We start from the raw sequence: 18981 nt of genomic DNA, 5'->3' as shown, positions 1-18981 counted from the left end.
TAAGTTGGATGAGTTCATTTATATTGAATGGCTTTAAAAATGTTTAGGCAAAGTTTAAGCATGTTCCCCAGTTTCTGCCAGTGCTGCCTTTTTATTCTTTTCCTCATTTTCGGGTGGAGAAGCAGACTGCACCTCGTGCACCATGGGGTTAACCCAAAGCCACAGCCACAGCCACAGCCCAAGCCCAGCGCCACCTACGCTCGATCGCGATGATGCTCCACAGATCCACATGGATGGGATGCAGCCATGGAGATTGGGAATCACGGGATCTCGAGTGGTGGTGCATGCGACAAATATTTCAACACACAGGCTCGCCGCACCGCCGCTCACTATTCTAATAGACCGATTTGTCAGGGATCAGATTACATGCCCGCTGACGCCCACATCCGGTGGAGATGGAGGTCTCTTGGCCAGAAAGCTCAGCCAAAGTGTTGAATGAATGTTAGAGCCGAGACTGTGAATGAACATATTTCACTAGCTCACGCGGCGGGGGAGTTGAAACGCCACAGAAAAATGGTTGAGAAAATTTCATTACAAAATGCTGTAGAGAAAACCGATGGAGTCGCAACTTTTTTCGATGGGAATGATAAAAGATATTAAGGTGTTGAGTTTGATCTTGTATATATATCTGATAAATTATAATTGCAGCACAATAATCAAAGGGAAGCTTAATCCATAATTATAATTTTATATTTTGTTTAGTCGAAAAGACCTAGCTTATTTCCAAAGTGAAGTCCACACTCACGATCCCATGAGCATCCACTCTTTTGGGCTACCACTTGGGGGCTGCCTCCCTTGGCGCATTGTTTATGGTTAATCTTTATCAATTTAAAGAAATATCTTTGTTTCGACATTTGCACATAAACAGCGTAAAAAACTTTTTGAACAAAGCCCGCAAGTGGCCGCCAATCTCAGCGATCCGCTGCCCAATCCAATTCCAATCCGATTTCGAGCTGAGTCGAGGCGATTCGCCAGGGTCCAATGTCAGTGGCGTCTCCAACGGAAGCAAAACCACAGGGGGTGGGCGTGGTGGCGGCGTCGTCTACCCCCATGCCCCCCAGTGGAATCCCCCAAAGCCCCCAAAGAGACACCTTGGCCAATGTGTACAGACAGAATCTTTTTGGCTGGCATCCCAACTCCCGGGAGGATCGAGCTGACAACAAGAAGCACCAAAAAGCACAATTTTAATGAGAATATATTTTGTGAAGTGGTCAAATGACAGCGGGTTCAACATTGTTCTGCCAACGGAGTGGGCATACGAGCATAATAAGAAATAATATTCCGTGAATTATGAAATGTAGGAGGTGGATCCTTAACGAAGCACCACGAAGAAAATGTCGTTCACACAGCGTGAAATGGTTCTGAAAATGCCATCACCGCAGCCCCAAAAGAACTGGAGAACTCCCCCCCGCTGTTGGGTGATGACTACTACCAGCCAACTACTACTGTGGCTACCCGCAAATCGTATTGGGGAATCGAGCCGGCGGAGTCCCCAAAAATAACCTTTCCCATTCGCAGCGCATTCGACCATTTATATGGTCATCAATAAAAATAAATCAAAGCGCATTTTTAGAAACGTTTCAGAAATAAAATGGAAAAATAAAAAAGGTCACAAGTTTTTGGTTTTGAACCACAAGCGAAGACAAAGAACTTCGAGGCTATGTCGGCGTATCCCTATATGGAAATTACGAAAAGATGCCAAACCAACTCAGTCACACTTGGCTTAAGATTCTGAGTCTGGAGTTGAGGTAAAGTCTGGTTATTGCGAATCCTTGGCGCGTTTGCAAAAACAAACATTCATTCACATATGCCCAACATCGCTACCGGATTATATGAGGAATATAATGCCAACTGTGACGGCTGTCCCAGGTATTTTTGTTTCGCCTTTTTCGAGATCTGAGGATCATCTTTACCACTTGGCACTCTTGGGGCGTCTTGTTAACATATCAACATCATGTCGCACTCTCGTTTGTTTAGTCTCCCTTTCTTTTCACCCCCCTGTCGTCTGGACATTCGAATGGATATATACATATGCAACCCTCCTCCCCTCACATCACTTTGCCTTTTTTACGATTATTATTATTTTACCGCTGCGGCGGGATTCACACGAAGGCGCCTGCTCATTTTTATATATATGTATTTTCTTTTTTTTTTTTTTTTGGTTTCGGTGCTGCCTTTTTGTGCGCCTCCTTTTATTTATTTCGCTTATGGCTTTGCAGCTAATTGGGAATTATTTTTATGCATGAACTGTGTGAAGAAATTGGTAATCATTTGTTGAGCGTAAGCCATGACAGCGGCGACAGCGGCTTGCTGCTGGGTTTAAAGCCGTGTCCCAAGGCGAGAGTGGATGAGCTAAAGCGCCATCTACAGGGGGATTTCAGCGGATTTTGACCGAGAGTTAGACAGCTGCTCCTTGAAGAGCTATCGCTGCATCCAAGTGCCAGCCAGGCAGAAGAACTCAGCTGTCGCTTGAGTATGCTTAAACAACAGAAGACTCGCTTAAGTGTCCTAAGTGGCTCCCTCTACAGAGGAAATTCAAAACAGATGGATTGCAGTGCCAACTTTGAAAGTGTGTGAGAGTTTTCTCCTTACTGAGCAATCCATCAAGGTATCAACCTTCACCTCCACTCAGTGAGTAATACCCATTTCCGCAACGACAAGCGCAGATCTCGTTTCACACATCATTACAAAATGGGTTCAACCGCAGTGTCAGAAGACAACGCCGGAACTACGATTTGTTTGAGTTTCAATAAGCTCGGCACACACACGTGAACTCTTGGGAAAATTGATATTTCGCATTAGCGACAGCCAACCGCTACAAAGGTAATGACAATGAAAAGGTGTCAAAGTCGGGCCGACCAGGTGCGTGGGACTCTCGGGGAATGCTGCACATCTGATGCAAGCTGAATGGCTGGATGGCTAGCTGGCTAACTGGCCCTGGGAAACTCAAATCCAATACGAAGATTGGAGGACTGACCAACTGTAAGGGGGTAAACCGAAACTGCAGCATTGAACCATTAAGACAAATGGGCTGGCATTCAAAGGCAAAGCAAAATGCTGGCAAACAAAGCAAAGCTCGAAAGACAAATGAGCCAGTGGCTTGGGGCACTCACACAATGTGTTGACACGCTTTTTGCCGCGCAGGAGAGTGCGAGTATCGCGCAGATACAGAGATACAAAGATACAAAGATACACAGGTACACCGATTCCGATACAGATGCGGCGACAATTTGTCAGCTCGACAAATAGCCGATGTACGTGAGCGAGCAAACCGTACGTGAACTGGGTGACAGAATCTTCAATCTTCTCAAAAAATAAAGAAATGCGATTATGCAACCCAAAACATTTGTCTAGGAATTTCATCGATTTGTTGTGACCACCAGGAATATAAAAACAAAAAATACAAAAACAGAGAAAGACGGGAGAGAAGCCCGATATCAATCTTGATCTTGATTTCAGTTCGGCGCCTCTTTGATGGAAGCGGCCAAACAAATTCCTTTCGAGCTTTGGCTACACGACACCATGCCGGTATCCGACCTCAATGTGCGCTGAATTGTGTAAACAAGCTGACTCCAAACATACTCGGCATCATCAATTTCCAGAGCAGATCAGCGCACTGGAGACTGAAGATCCCGGCAGATCGGAGTGGAGAGCGGAGAGTCGGGTCTTATTGGAAATTATCATAGCAGAGCATCTGAGTTATGCCCTATGCCGTCTCATCGTCGTCGTCTTTGCAGTTCGCAGTTGTCGTTGTCCTGCCGATAATCAGACGCGCTTGGTGGCTCCGATTCTGAGTCGCGACACTGGGAGAAAAATTGCAAAACCGTATTAAGCGAAATGTAAGCTAGCCACCAGTAGAGTTCACGAACTTAAGCCTGTGCATTCAAAGAAACTGGCGCCCAACGTGGGGCGAGGTACAGCAAACGCTTTAAATATATGCTTGCTTGGAAAGCAACTTTTCTATTTCTTTAAAGCACAAACACTCTGGGCTTAGATAGATTTTTCTCCATGTGGACTCTCCCGCCTGATTCCCATTCTGACGACTCCTGGCTGGAGCGACTCCACATGCATCGCAGTTGGAATATTTCAAGCGAAATCTGGCCAATGCGGTATCGATTGACTTGGCGACTTGGTACCGCGATCTGGATCTCTTTTGCATTGGCCCGGGGTTTTGGGCCTTTGGCTGCTTTTTAGCTGCTTTGGCTGCTGCGTTTGCGGCCTTTCAACAAATTGACTCGACGATAATTGAAACTGACATGTGACTAATCTGCACCGAAGACTGCTCAGCTCCGTCTGCTCCTTCAGCCCCATAAGAAACTGGTTGGTTGGTTGGCTGTTTGGACGCTTGTCTTTTGGCCTTCTTTTTCCAATTTTTTTTTCGGTTTTTTTGCGCGTTGCCGGTTGACAATCGGGCACTGTACTTTGCGCCATAAATTTTCCAACTGCTTCTCACTCAAGTCCGGGGCCGGCTACTTTGTTGGACACAATTTTCGATTCGATTCGATTCGATTGCCTAACATGCGGGCTGGATATATATTTCCACACATGCACCACACACCACACTCCACACTCCACACTCCACTGTGTGTGCATGTGGGTGGCGCGGCTCAGCGACGCGTTATAGAAAATGTTACTTTTGATTATTATTTATGCGACATGATGAAGCGACGCCTCGCTCGCTTCCAGTCCCGTTTCCAGTCCCATTTCCAGTCGCGATCGATGGCCGGAGCGTGAAAACAACAATGATGTGGGAGGGTGGCGGCTCGCTAGATGGATAGATCGTTCGATGGATGGAGAAAGTGTCACCCGATAGATCACCAAGTGACGGTGATGATGTAGAGCTCTTAAATTAGCTTCGTGATCACTATGCCTTTTGTTCTTGGGCTAATGTATGGATGATTGGGTGGTGGAGCTATAGAGCTTCGTAAAAGTTGTGCTTTGAAAGAATCCCATCCTATCTATCTTATGTAGAAGAAGAATATTACCTTTGCTTACCTTTTTAATGTATTAACTTTTTATTTATTTTTTGGGTTTTTAAAAAAAAGTGCCCAAATTCACAGACTCTTCTATATATTCCCTTGACAAAACTGACTCATCCTAGAATTTCCGTTTGTCATCATTACCAGCGATTTGCCATTCTGGAATTCTGGGTATTCTGGGTATATCCCCAGTTTTTTTGGCAACACCCACCGAAGAAAGCTCTTATCACCTCGCTATTTATATGCCTTTTGGCCATGCCTCACTAAAGTTTCATGGGAATCTAATGGCCATTCGTCACTTGCACATCGAGTGGAGTGGACCATAAAGCAATTTCGATAGCCAGCGAAATAATCATGCGAAAAGCACGAATCGTAATACAATTCCAGTAGTTTTTCCATATACATCTGTGTCATATAAAGCTTGTGCGCCTGCTGTCCGATAAAATGTTTATGGGGTCCCATAGGTACTGAGAAATTTAGATTTTCTTAGATCTTGTCCGCTCACGAAAAACTCGGCGATAGCACTTATCACCTATCGACCAGCGTTCGACAACACGTCATTGAACACTTGGCACACTTAACAAACCGAATAATTGACCGATAATGGTCACTTAGTTAAATGTTTGAAAATTGCAAAAGAAATAGATTGCTAGCTAAAAAAAAAGAAGGGGTCCAAAGGATGAGAGATAACGTACGGTGGGGTGACTTCGAGTGGGGCAAGGGGAGCTGAGTTGGGGTAGGAATCCGAGATACCGAGATAGGGGTTCTTGGGGTTTGGGGGATCGACACATTTCGGGTATTGCTCAGGTTGATTCCTCAGAGAGTCAGCGTTAACTTTTATACATTTGATAGCATCGAGCGCCATAAATTTGGAGACAAATTTCCGAAATACTTGTGACAGCTTTTATTTAGGCGGAATACCCTAACGAACGGGAAGGAGTCCCAATATTGAGAAAGATTTCTTTTTGATGGCAAAGGGTTACAAAATAATTAAATATTTCAGATGTTACCCAACATTATTACTTTTAAGGTATGTAACCTATATTAAGTGGTTAAATGTAGTATATTCAGCTTGCACAAAATGAAATCTTGCAGCACATATAAACATTATTAGATCATTAAATATTCGACTTGTTCCGCAGTTTTTGGACCCTCTGTCTTTCTTCTCTTCGATTTTTCTTTTTTTGGCAAAAGGAACGCCACCATAAAGATAAACTCTAACATGCTTTATACATCATTAAACATTCCTGCACAGTCGTCGCTCTTTTTATTGGCTGCTCTGGAGTCGCGGCCTTCCCTTCCAGCCCCAAACCCCCGTCCCTCCCACTCCACACCTGAGCCGCCCACATCCCCGCCCACCCCCTCCGCAACACCCAGAGGATCCATTTTGGGGAGAGCTTGCGAGGTTGAGGTGGCTTTGGCGCAAGCTCTTTTTCAGGTGATTTATACATGACAGGGCGGGTTTGGGGCTTTGGGGGCTTCGGGCTCTCTGCCCCTTTCATTCCCCCCTTTTACTTATCGTTAAAGTGGCGTGCCAAAGCTACACGAGACCCGATAAATGTCACTGATATTTAATTAAGTCTGGTCGACCAGGAGTCCAGAACAGTCGGCTTGGAAGGGGGAGGTCACCTAAATGCTATAGCTGACTTGCATACCAAAGTCCATCAGGGTGGCTCAATTTAAAGCTGCATAATATGAGCATTTATTAAGAAGTCTAAACTAAAATTCATCCAAGAAATCCAATTTAAGCTGACCAAATTCAGTTATAAATTTTTGGAAAATTTTCAAAGTTTCCTTTGAGCCACCCTAGCACAAAAATGTTTGTAAGACTATGCCGGTCATCCAAATCAATCGTAAATGCTCGGATCCGAAACTGAAACAAAGCCAAAACTTTAATTTTATTATGCCCAATAGCCCCACCACCCGTTTCGATGTCGCCCCCTTCCACATTCCAGCTCCAATGACTCAGATCAGCCGTAAAAGCGACTAATTTATAAGCCAATATCCCCAAAGGGCCACGAATCGAAATCGGTGGAAAAAAGTATCTCAAGAATCTCCGCTACCGCTGCACGCGCCATAAATATGTGTTAAGTATGCCTTATATCGAAAACTTGTGTTCATAACAATTTAATTTTGCTTTTGTTTCCACCACCAGCCAAAGAACAACAATGACATGAAAACGAGGCTACAAGAAATCGCCCAGCGGAACCAAAAACACCAGAAAAACACCAAAAAAAAAAGCAAGAAATGAGGGGAAAAGCAAAGATTGTCGCGTGTCCAAGACAAGACGACGACAGGCATTGCCAAGTCGCCAATATTCCGAGCTGGAAGGGAAGTGGATCGCTGCGGATCGGGATCGAATCTCCAGCGACAACAAGACGACGACAGAGTCGTGCTAATGGGAATAGTATGTAAACGGATGTTTTAATGTCCAAAAAGTAAACTGCGAAAATACACCAACAGCAACAACTTAAAAATCGTTCGCTTTTCAGCTGGGCAAAAAAATGTGAAATACAAAACAAAACAAAAAACACCAACGTATCGATCGAGCGAAGTGAGTGAACATTATAAACACCTACGAGAATTCTTCGCTGGCTGATACACAAGTTTTCGAAGCCCCCAGAGTTGAAAACGCGTACAAATTGCTTTAGGAAAGTGGTGACAAGCTCCTCGATCGCCAACATCAGCGAGTAAGCAAAAAAAGCCCAAAATGTGATACAAAGTAATGAATGAATGAGTGCTGAAAGTGGAGGGGATCATTGGGATGGACTTAATGGGGCAAAGCCTCATTTTTTACTAATCCAAGTTAGTTCTACTTAATAAGAAATAGGGATACTAAAAAATATAAATTAAATATACTTTAAATCGCCTCGGAAATCATGCTTACCTGATTTGAAAAAGAGTATTTTTTGCCATTTAACAGGGGCAGCAAAATGTCGTCCTACAAATTAGCAAAAATTCCAAAAATGTTTGCCAGTCTGCGAGGAAACTCCTCCTTCGCATTTCGAGATCCTTTGAGTGTGTTGGGTTGATTCAATCATTCCATGGATGATATCAACAATATACTAGTATCTCCTTGCTTGTGTTTCAGCATCGCAAATAATCTGCGGCTTGGTAGAATGAATGATGAGCTACAGTGGACTTAGAAGAAGAATACTTTTAGAGCCATTGATAAGGAATTATCGGCATATTTTACATCAACCATTATATTAAATGGGCAAATCTATTTTGTATCTATTTTTGTATTTTACAAAAGGTGACTGAAGTGTGTGTTTCAATGGAACAAAACCTCCAAGAATTTGGCTGATAATATCGCTGTTGTAGGGCAGAGGAAGAGTGGCAGTGGTGAAATAAAGCTAAAAGGATAAAGTAAACCCGGTCAAGCTCGATCGAACCAATCGACATAAACTGGACAGGGAAGTGAGCCCAACTCCCTCCATTTGCGTCCGTCTCTTTCGCGTGGCGTACGCCCGTCTCTTTCGCTCCACTCCGTCTGGAGTCCGCGCCCATTCATGTCATCAAGCGTGGTAAAACATGCAACGTGCCATTAGCCTGGGCGATGGGGCACAAACACCGAGGAACTGAAGGAACTAAAGGAACTGAAGGTAGCGAAGGGGAAGCCAACCGAAAACCCAACTGAACGGCCGGCAAAATCGAATTCCTTGTTAGATGCATTCCGACAAGTTGTTTCCTGACACCTCGCCAGCAAAATACACTCATATGCAGTCCGGCAGTCTAGGTGTTGGCTGTGATTTTACGACTGCGTAGAGGGACTCTCCAACCATCCAGCCATCCAGCCATCCAACCATTCAGCCATCCAGCGAGCGAAGTATCCAACAATCCAACGATCCAGCGATAGCTTGACAAGAGTTTATGAAACGAGCCACAGTCGTCGCCCGTTTTATATGGGCCGTAAGTTGACAGGCAACTGGCGATCCGGCAACTGGACACGGCTGCAGCTACAGTCCTACTTGCCTAACGCAAACTATAGCTAACTTGAAGTAAATCCAAAAACTCCTTATCCTTGAAACTTCTCTCATGCTCTTTTATGCTACGATGTTTTAGAATAAGCTCTTAAAAATACTACAAAAATATTAGTTTTTTTTTTATTAATAATAGTTTATAGATAGATTAATCACTGTAATCAAGAGATCAGGGGCTCAGTGGTTTAGTGGCTCTCCAGAGGGTCCGGTTGGTGAATCACTATCCTCTGCCCAGCTTTGCGGTTGCCCCTCTAGTGAGCTTGAATTAATTATGAAACTTAAGCGGAGTCGCTGCCGCTTGCAATTTATTTTAATCGCACATAGCTAGGCGCATTTATAATCGATTAGGTTGCCAATAGTTGATACCCCCAAGGGGCGTGGTGAAATGTGTGTCAATGGGAATCGTAAAATTGATTAGTTTTATGCTAATGCCATGGGTTTTATTCATTTAGTCAGCCGTCTGGAGTCGTCGCCAGCTGATCGAATTTTAATTGCGGTCTTTTCCCGCTTATTAATCCCAAATCAAAACGCCATCCATAATCCCACCCGCTTGGCTACTGATTTAAGTTGGACTGGTTCTGCTTAATTAGCCATTGATTTGTTTGCCTCCCGACTTAAATATGTAAATTCGTGTCGACCAGCATGACTAATAGGCCTAAATGGGTCGCATTAGCTGCCGGTTTCTTATCAGCCTGGGATCATCGGTCTATATTATGTTATCTTCGCTCATCGCTGGCATAACTCAAAATTAGGGAGTAGGGATCTAGGGAGTAGCTAAGAAAAGTTATGCATATACAATAACTAGTTCCTTAAACTTTGCCCTGTGAAAGGCAAGTTCCCACAGCGGTTTGAACCTTAAGTTTGATCTAATTAATAATAGAGCAACCCAAAGATATATAACACTTGCCACCGCGCAAAGTAACTCCTATGCCAGATTTCGGATCGGTGAGAGGGCACATGATTTAAGTGGGAAGCCCGTCCAGACGCAGACACATTTAATCTCAATCATAACTTTGTTGTGCACACCGTGTGGCACTGTTGGCTCCCAAGCAAAATTCCCAGAAATCAATCAGACAGCGACTGGAGGCTTTCGGTAGCATAGCCAACGGTCTGTCTCCAGCTCCAAAAAATGAAAACCCATGGGCAGTCAGTCATAAGTTGTGTCTGTTTTTTTTTTTTTCATTTTGGGTTTGTGTCGGGGCCACGCTGAATAAACGCATAAATCTGAAAGCCACAAATTGTAACATTGGCTGTAATAAATGCCGCGATCCGCCCACCATTTGCTCATGGGTTAAGGCAGAAGCAGCAGCCGCGCTAATCGAGAACGAGGGTTAAGTTAAGGGGAATTGCGGCGCGGGCAGCCAGCGGACAGACATCTTGGAATTTTCGACAGTTTCTTAGCCCTGAAGCCTTTGAAAATTCACACGGGCCTAAACACAAAATAAACACAAAGTGTTCAGCAGCAACGCAACGGCAGTCAGGATCAGCCTCTCGGGCTTTCTGACCCTCGGCATCCCGGATTCCGGGGCCCAAACATCCCGAGCCATATTGTCTTAATGCGCCGTGCCCTGTTGCCGCCCCCTTCGTGTTGCCCGTGTTGGCTATGTTGGCTGGTAACCCGCAGTCCACAGTCCCCAACCCTTCAGCCGTAACCCCCGACCCCAGTGCACCAACGCCCAACCGTTGCCCCAATTAGTCCGATCTGCTTCTGATACGCGCGCCCAAAACGTCGAAATCATCTCCTGACCCTGGGCCAAAAGGGCTCAGCCTAGAGATGGTAAAAATCGTGGAGATTACACATTGAAATTTCATAATACTACCAAGGTTCTATTGTACATATATTCCATATACATATATAATATTGATTCTTTAGAAATAAATCTCTAGGAAATTATTAGGGAAATTTTATGATTAAAAAGTTCAACAGGTATATAAACTGTAACAAACTGTTATTATAATTTATTATATCATTATGTATATGATAATTTAAAATTACCAAGATTTTAAACTTGGATACTACTTTTTCCCTGAGCATTACATTTTCCAGATTTTATATTGACCCCTCACGCGACCATCTCGAACTCATGCGCAGACGAGCGCAGTGCTTCACTCTCTCTTCCCCCGCTACATATATTTCTCGACCTTTTGACAATTTAATAATAGGTCTTTGCTGAGTTGTACTCGCTGACCAAATGACGGACTACAATGTGGCCCGGTCCACATCCACATCCATATCCACATCCACGTCCACGGATTGTGGCCACTGCGATGTGTGTGCGCCCACCACATTTCGTAGAAATCCGTGGCGACCTCTCTGGTCTCCCTGGTCCAGCAGCCATCTGCCCCCGTCCCCTGGAAACCGGGAATCCTAAATACATATAGTATATGGCATGGTAGCTCCCTTTCGTTTTCGATGGGCGTTAAAATTGGGCTGATCACGTTCCTGCACGCCGTTCACTTAGGTAGCCGTTTATATCTGCGTGTAATCCGAGTTCCAAATCCCAATATTAGCACTAAAAAAAAATTACTTCATGTTTACATTATTATATTTAAAAAGTCTAACACCAGATGTATCTTTACAATGCATGAATATCATATTCAAGAACTTTGGCTTTGACAACGATTGTCTTTAAATTGAACTTAATTTCTTTCAGTGTACGCACAGATCTTGCTGCATCATCCAAAAGCGTCGGCGTTAGACTTTCTCAGTTGTCTGTTTTTGGGCCTGGTTTGAGCATGGGTTTTGCGAACTTTTGAGCCAATAGACCGACTGACTGAATGATTCCGTCTATGGCTTTTGATTTTGATAAACGCTGCTAAATTGTGGCAAATTAAATTATTAAACAACATTTTTTTCCGTTGCCTTTTTGGCGTCTGGGCTTCGGATTGGGCTTGGTTTTGTTTTCGTTTTTGGCTCCATTTGATTTGGGGACGCTGCAAATTGTTGCAAATTATTTTTGGCCTTGTCTAAGTTTGGCTATATGGCTATATGGCTATATGGGACGTGATCGGATCTGTGGGCCGTTCGTACGGCCATTTGCAGTTAGTTGGATCGATTTAAGCCGCAATTTGAGCCACTTTGATGTGTGGTCGAAAGGGAAGCCGAGCGGGCAGCAACGTATCATTAAATAAATAGTGGGGGAGTTTTACAGTAAATGCTCAAGTCAGTGATCTCTGTGATTCTCAGGGTTCTTGGCAAATTCTTCAAATCCTGGGAAATTTACTTTGTTTTAAATCATTTTATAGAATTTCATTAGTCTTATTATTGTTAGCTAGAGAAGCCAATAAACCTTTGAGTCACTGTATCAAGCCATTAAGTTACTTGCCCACCGAATTATTGGCGAAGATGACACATGCAACTTTGGACATAATCACGATTACTTTCGCAATTACCTGTCTTCGGCTCACTTTCCCCACAGCATTCTTATGAAATGCCATTGACTAATGATTCAGTTGACCATAAAACAGAAACCTTCGCAAACCAGTTCCGCGTTGTATTAAGCATTACGGCCGCTTATCCGCATAAGATCCCCTCTTCTGGGTTAAGGCCTGACAAATTTGCTGACAAATTCAAGGCAGCAACGGCCGCAAAACTGCCAGCCATCAATCAAACCATTAAAAAGAATGCACCGCAAAATGAGTCAAGTCAACGCCACCTACTAAAATCCGCTGGCTGACAAAGGAGGGTCCCCGAAAAATCCAAAAACAGATTGGGTTCGGAATTGGGGTGTTTACACTGCCATAAAATATGGGTCAATCTGATTATCTTCTGTTTTAAATATACGTCATTGGTTGAGCACTTACTACATTTAACCAATGGAAATGGTATTGTATTTTTCTCTCTGTAAGAAGGCATTCCCCCCAAAAGAGACTGGCGAAATTATCAGCAAACATGTTGATTGTTATTGATCAGCGCTGTTGATTAAAACGACGGCATCCCAAGTTGCCTTTTAATTCTCGATTTCAGATGGGTTAGGGATCGGAATCGGTATGGGTATGGGTATGGGTATGGGTATGGGACATCGGATATTTGTGGCCTGGGTGGCCGTCAAAGCGACACTATGTCGCCTGTCAAAATTCTTAATCAAATACGCGGCGGAATGTCATCATTATGCATAAGAGGCAGTCTCCATGGAGCCTCCGCTTTGGCTCCTTCTTTCTGAAGACCGCCGCTTTGGCAAAGCCATTTACAATTACACGGACCACCACACGGGGGGGGGGGAAGGAGGGGTTTCTGCCACCTTTTCTAGGCCCCTTGCCATTGCCACACTTGACAGACGGCCAACAACGTTTGCGCCACATTTACTTCACGCGTCGCCGTCCTCTCAAGTCAAAAGTCTCTCCCTTTCGCCGCCTGTGACATTTTAATCGCATTTGCAGAAACTCAGTGAGCAATTCAGCTTTGAGGGGGAATCAGAATAAAGAGCCCACAAAATAGTAGCACATTTAAATACTCTAAACTCCACGCGAAGGCTTAGTTAGTTTGTTAGGCTTAGTTAGTTAGTTTCAACTTCAATGGATAGTCTTTAAAACGTAAATAAATAAAGTAATTTGTGTGATTTAACTGTGAGCACTTAAGCTCTTTTATTTCAACAATGCCATCTAAGTTGTCACATACAGGTAACTTGATCCATAGATTCTGTCAAAGATCGTCTTTGGTCTGCACTACCCAGTTTCATAGACATAATATCCTCTATAGGAACTGCAACTTCCAGTCTACGACTGTCATTAAAATAGAGAATCGCAAAACGCGCGACTCGCACACGCATTTTACGAGTCAGCGGCAATCCGCAAGATCTCAATCCCGATTTCCCCTTTTCCCCGCTACTTTTTTCAGGCTCACCCAGGTGTATTTTCAGACGCACTGTGACAAGGCGTACACTGAACAAAATGAAACCTATAACAAAGAATTTTGAATATCTAAAACATTATGACATAATTGTACTATCAAGATATCTAACGATTGCTGACCTGTTTCGTTTGGAATAGCAATGTACTTTAAGTTTCAGACCCGTATACTTTCTCAGTGCATCCAGGGCCTTCTTCTGCAGCTGAGAAGCCCGATTCCAATTCCGATTCCGATTCCGATCCTGAGACTGCGACTGAGAATGAGAATGAGACTGAGCCCGAGTCTGATGATAGCTTACTTAGTGACCGCGACTCCGCGTGTGTGTAATGTACGAAGCGGATTTCTGCAGGCCGCGTCGCCTTATTTAGGAGATCGTGATAAAAGTTGGAAGTCGCGTTGATTTATGTCAACGCATGGCTCTCCGGCACTCCGCCGTAAGAATCCCTCAGCTGGAGGAATGGTGGAGCAAAGGAGCGGAGAAAAGGCCAGGGTCTCATTGAATTTAAGTGCCAAATTAGGAGCAATATTGATGCACAATTGCCGGGCATTCAGTTCTCCTGCGATCTTGGCAACTTGGCATCTGGGAATCTTAGCATCTGGAGATCGCCCTTAGATTGTCAACCGAACTGAAGTGAGCTGTCACGTTTGCGGTCCGCTTATGTCAGCTTCAGCTGCAACCGGCTGCAGTCGCTCAGATTTTGCAAGCCGGCTCGAATCGCCCGCCTTTAAGCCCTTTAAAATGTGTTGTTATGATCGGGCGGCGGCGATAAGTTCGCCTTCAGATGGCAATGAAGCTGAAGCTGGAGCTGGAGCCGGAGCCGGAGCCGATCCAAGTCCAGCCTCCAAGTTGAAGTCGCGCAATCGCAATCTGGCAGCCTTGCCACAGACTCTAAAGTTACGCGGCATTGGGTTTTAGGTTCTGGCTTTTCGATGCAAATCATTTTACGTGTTGGCGACATTAAGCGCGAAATGACCCCGTTATCCCACTTGTCATCATCACTTCATAAATTAATGCTAACCGAGGAGGTAGCCAGCGGACACCGGAGACCAGTCAGTGGGCTTTTGAATTATTTTCCATGGCCAGGATGCCAAAACAGAAGTGCACAAAGAAAAATATCGTAATCCCACAACTTTCTATCTGAATCAAATTAATATCAATTGATATACAAGACAAGCTTGAATTTCAAAGCTAACTTTTTAGTTTAACTAAGAAAGGTCTTTTAAACCGGAATTAAACTTCACATATTCCTTTGACTGGACTTAAACTTCAAATATTCCTTTGACTGGACTTAAACTTCACATATTCCTTTGACCCACATAAAATTTGATGTGTATCTTCTTTGTTGTGAGTAGGACATAGATATCAAGGTTTTTGTTCTATTCCTTGGCTGGGCAGCCTCCTTTCGTAGCCCCTGCAATTGGCCTCAAATTTGTGCAGACAAATTGGTGCCTTGGGTGCCTTGGACTTGGCCAAAACGAAACAGAGCCAACTGGGCACAGCTCCAGCTCCAGCTCCAACTGCAACTCCAACTCCAACTCCAACTCCAACTCCAGGTCCAACTCCAGTGAGACACTCGGTCTGGGACTGCGTCTTTTGGGCGTGTGTGCTCCGCTTTGCGATTACGATCACTTTTAGATCCAATATATCAGGGGCGCGCTGACGTCGTACATTGGACGACAATTGATATAAGTTGTGGTGAAAAGTTTAGTGGCATTCAACGATTGCTTTGCTAGATTAAAAGCGACAGGCAGCCAGTTGGAACTGGGACTGCAAATGGGGGATTGGGGCACGGGAATGGGAACGGGAACGGGAATGGAAATGGGAATGGGAAGTGAACATGGATCGGGAGATTGGCTGGAGATCTGGTCCTGGTCCAGGACCGGGATCTGAAGCCTTGGCCGGCCACAAATCTTTGCGGCTACGCCACAATCACAATGCCAAGTAAAGACAAACCAAAAAGCAACAAACAAAAAAATGCGGAACAAAAATAAATAAATATAAAAAAGGGAAATAAGTTAAGAAGCAGGCAGACAAGTCAGCAGACAAATAGCCGCGACTTTTTGTACGTGCCGCTTTGGAATCCGTTCGGTTATATATGTATCTGGGTATATACATATGTATATATACTGCCTCTGAGGGTGTAGATTGTTCATATAGAGTGCCTTGCTCCCAGCACCAGCACTTTATGGTAGTTGGGATCTTTTAATTGCAGATACAGCAGCCGCCACAGGAGCGGCCGCCCGTTAGCCGTAAAAAGCTGAATTATGCGATCCTACGTGATGACAACCCGCTGAAGCATTCCAATACGTCGCACTGATCCTATCGCTAGTACGTATGTACGTATGTACGTATGTGGCCAGACCCACTGTCACTTATTACGTGTAAATTAGGGGCAGCCTCAGATCGAAGACCACATGCCCTTTCAACTGTAAAGAACATACATCAGTTAGTACCACTAATACCTTAATATCCAGGAGAGTATCTGTCAAGTTGCGTCTACCTTTGGCTACACTAACTTCATATAGAGTATATCAGGTGTTTATCAGCAAGTGACATCTAATGAGTTAGACACACTCGCTTAACGGGTCCCAAACTCCGAATCCGAGTGCCGAAAGGTCTGAGCTGGAATCTGCTGCTGAGGTTGCTGTTCAGGTTGCCCAGATATATCTGCTGCCGACTCGTCGCACCTTCGAGATCAGTTTTTTAATCGGTTGATGGCAACGGAGTACGGCAGACGGGAGATGGGAGATGGGAGATGGGAACCTGTTGCCAAATATCTCGCTTAGATGTGACTGCGTGAGATTCATTCGCAGACTTGAATAGAAATTTTGAGTGAGTCAGTGGGCTGAGAAAACCGTGTTACTGGTAGCCACTCAGCGGCAATGAAGAGTGGTGAATCAGGCCGTAAAAGAAATCTGCATGTGCACTTAAAAAAAACCCAGGTTGTCACCACTTGAGTGGCGGAAATGGTGATTGCGCTACCAAAGAGTTGAATCAGCCAAAAACGATGGCCTAAATCGATTAGCTTATTTAATATAAGAGGGTAAATTTTGTCAGTTAGCTATGTGTGATCTTTCCTACTAAAGATTTTTTATATATATAAGTATTTATGTTGGGTGCAAGTGGGTGGGCAGTGGCTCGCCCCTGAGCATTTGCGATATATCTCATATCGGATGGGATCGGATTGGATTGGATTGGCTTGGTTTAGTTCATATTTTGGCTGGACTTCGGGCCTCTAGCCAATGTGCGGCCAACAAAGTCAGCGGGTGACGGCGCACACAGCGGGCCACCTCCGTTTGGGCCTCCTTTTTGGCCCGGATTTGACTCTGAATGTGACTTCGATACCACTCCTGATACTGACTCCTTTGCGCTGCCCTCCGAAGTCCAACTGCGTGGCCGTCGTCCTTTTGGCCGGCGGAGGTGGAAACAGTTTAGGTTAATGCCATAAGCAGCAGCAGGAAGCGGCGGATGCAGCAGCCCAGCCAGCGGTTAGCTGGAAAACCACACGTGCCTCGGAAGGCGACCACATGCCGCTCCACAGCGGAGGTCAAAATAATAGAAGTGCCACCGAGAAATGCGAGACTAATCCCAAATCCAAGTGCACATAAGTTGCGAAAAATCGCAGTTCGTTTTCTGTTGCTCTTGGGCCATAAATATGCAAATATTTACAGCAGTTTCAATATTTATAATTGCCTAAGAAACTTAAGGAACTCTTCAAATAACAATCTTTATATTAGTTCAGTACCCTTAGTTTTTAGCAGAGTCGTTTAGAAGCAAAAGTTTTAGCCAGATATGCCCCTCTGATGGTCTACCTATTGTTCTGGCCACTTTTGTACCTGCCCAGATAACCACAGGCCGCATTCCGACCACAGGCCCTATATCTATATGGGTATACGAGTATGTCTATATGTCCTGGCCCACACTCGCCACAGTAGCTGTTGCAGCATTCGTTTCGCATTTGGAAACGCTTTCATTATGTGCAACTCGCCGTGGGTTTGGTATCCGTATTTGGGTATTGGGTATTGGCTATTGGGTATTGGGTATCTCTGCCTTTTTTCCGGGATCCTGCCGCGTAGGGCTAACATTTAAATTTGTGGAAAATCGAAACCGAAATCGGAGTGAGAGGACTCCTCGCGGGGCAAAATGTTACGGCTTATCAAAACATAGTCAATATTTAATTAACACGAACGCAGCGGGCCGAAGGTAACTGGGAATTTCGAACTTGAGAAATGATTTATGATCGCATGTGAAATTATATGCCCCGCTCCTTTCACCGTCCGTATTTACCAATTGTGCGAGCCGACAAAGGGGCAGTTGGTCTTAATAGTTTGCTTAATTGTTGGTAAATAGTTAACCTAAATGCTCGGCAAACGTACCGATGAATTGATTATCGCATCCCTCACAGGTACAGTGGGTTCTCGCAAAGGGGAGATACCGGCCACACACCGGAGGTGAGAAGTTTCCTCCGCACACAGCGCACCGTACACCCACGTGCTGCAGATAAGGGTTTGATTGAATGTATAGGAAGACAGTAATTATAACAAAATTAGGATATATTTTATAAAGAACACCTGGGAATATTCATTATTAAGCCAAAACAAAAGTTTAAGATACACCTAAGCTTTAAAAGTAATAGCTTCTGATTTACTTTATATAGTTTATATAGCAATTAAATGCAATGTGGACTTTCCATTTTCATATAATCTTATAAATAAAACCTCCTACCAGTTTTATGCAAGTAAAAGATACTTCATTTGCAAAGTACCAGATGTGTAAAAACATGGTAATTACGCTATAAACTGTCAGAAGTGCACAGCAACATGGGAATTACCCTGTAAGCTGTCAGTTAACTAATGTTATTTAGTAGTTGGAATTAATTGGCGCCATCATTTAACCACCTAACTGCATAATTAAGCATTGTGATTGTCTTCACATCTTTTTATGAAAAGTGAGCACACTTCTCTCAGGTATTTCCCCCATTTAAAACACATTCAATGTTGGGTTTTGTGAATTGAATTTTCTTTTAATTGTATAAATATGTTTATTTAATTACTTATTGTTTCGCCGTTTAACTCTAGGATCAATTATAAGTTGCGGTACACCGTTTTAGCTGATTTATTCGAGGGAAATAAAACAGAAAATGTCCAGGAAACAGGTTGCCATTATTGG

This window comes from Drosophila yakuba, chromosome 2L (genome assembly GCF_016746365.2).
Source record: "Drosophila yakuba strain Tai18E2 chromosome 2L, Prin_Dyak_Tai18E2_2.1, whole genome shotgun sequence".
NCBI lineage: Eukaryota > Metazoa > Arthropoda > Insecta > Diptera > Drosophilidae > Drosophila > Drosophila yakuba.
Note: the sequence above shows the minus strand (reverse complement) of the source record.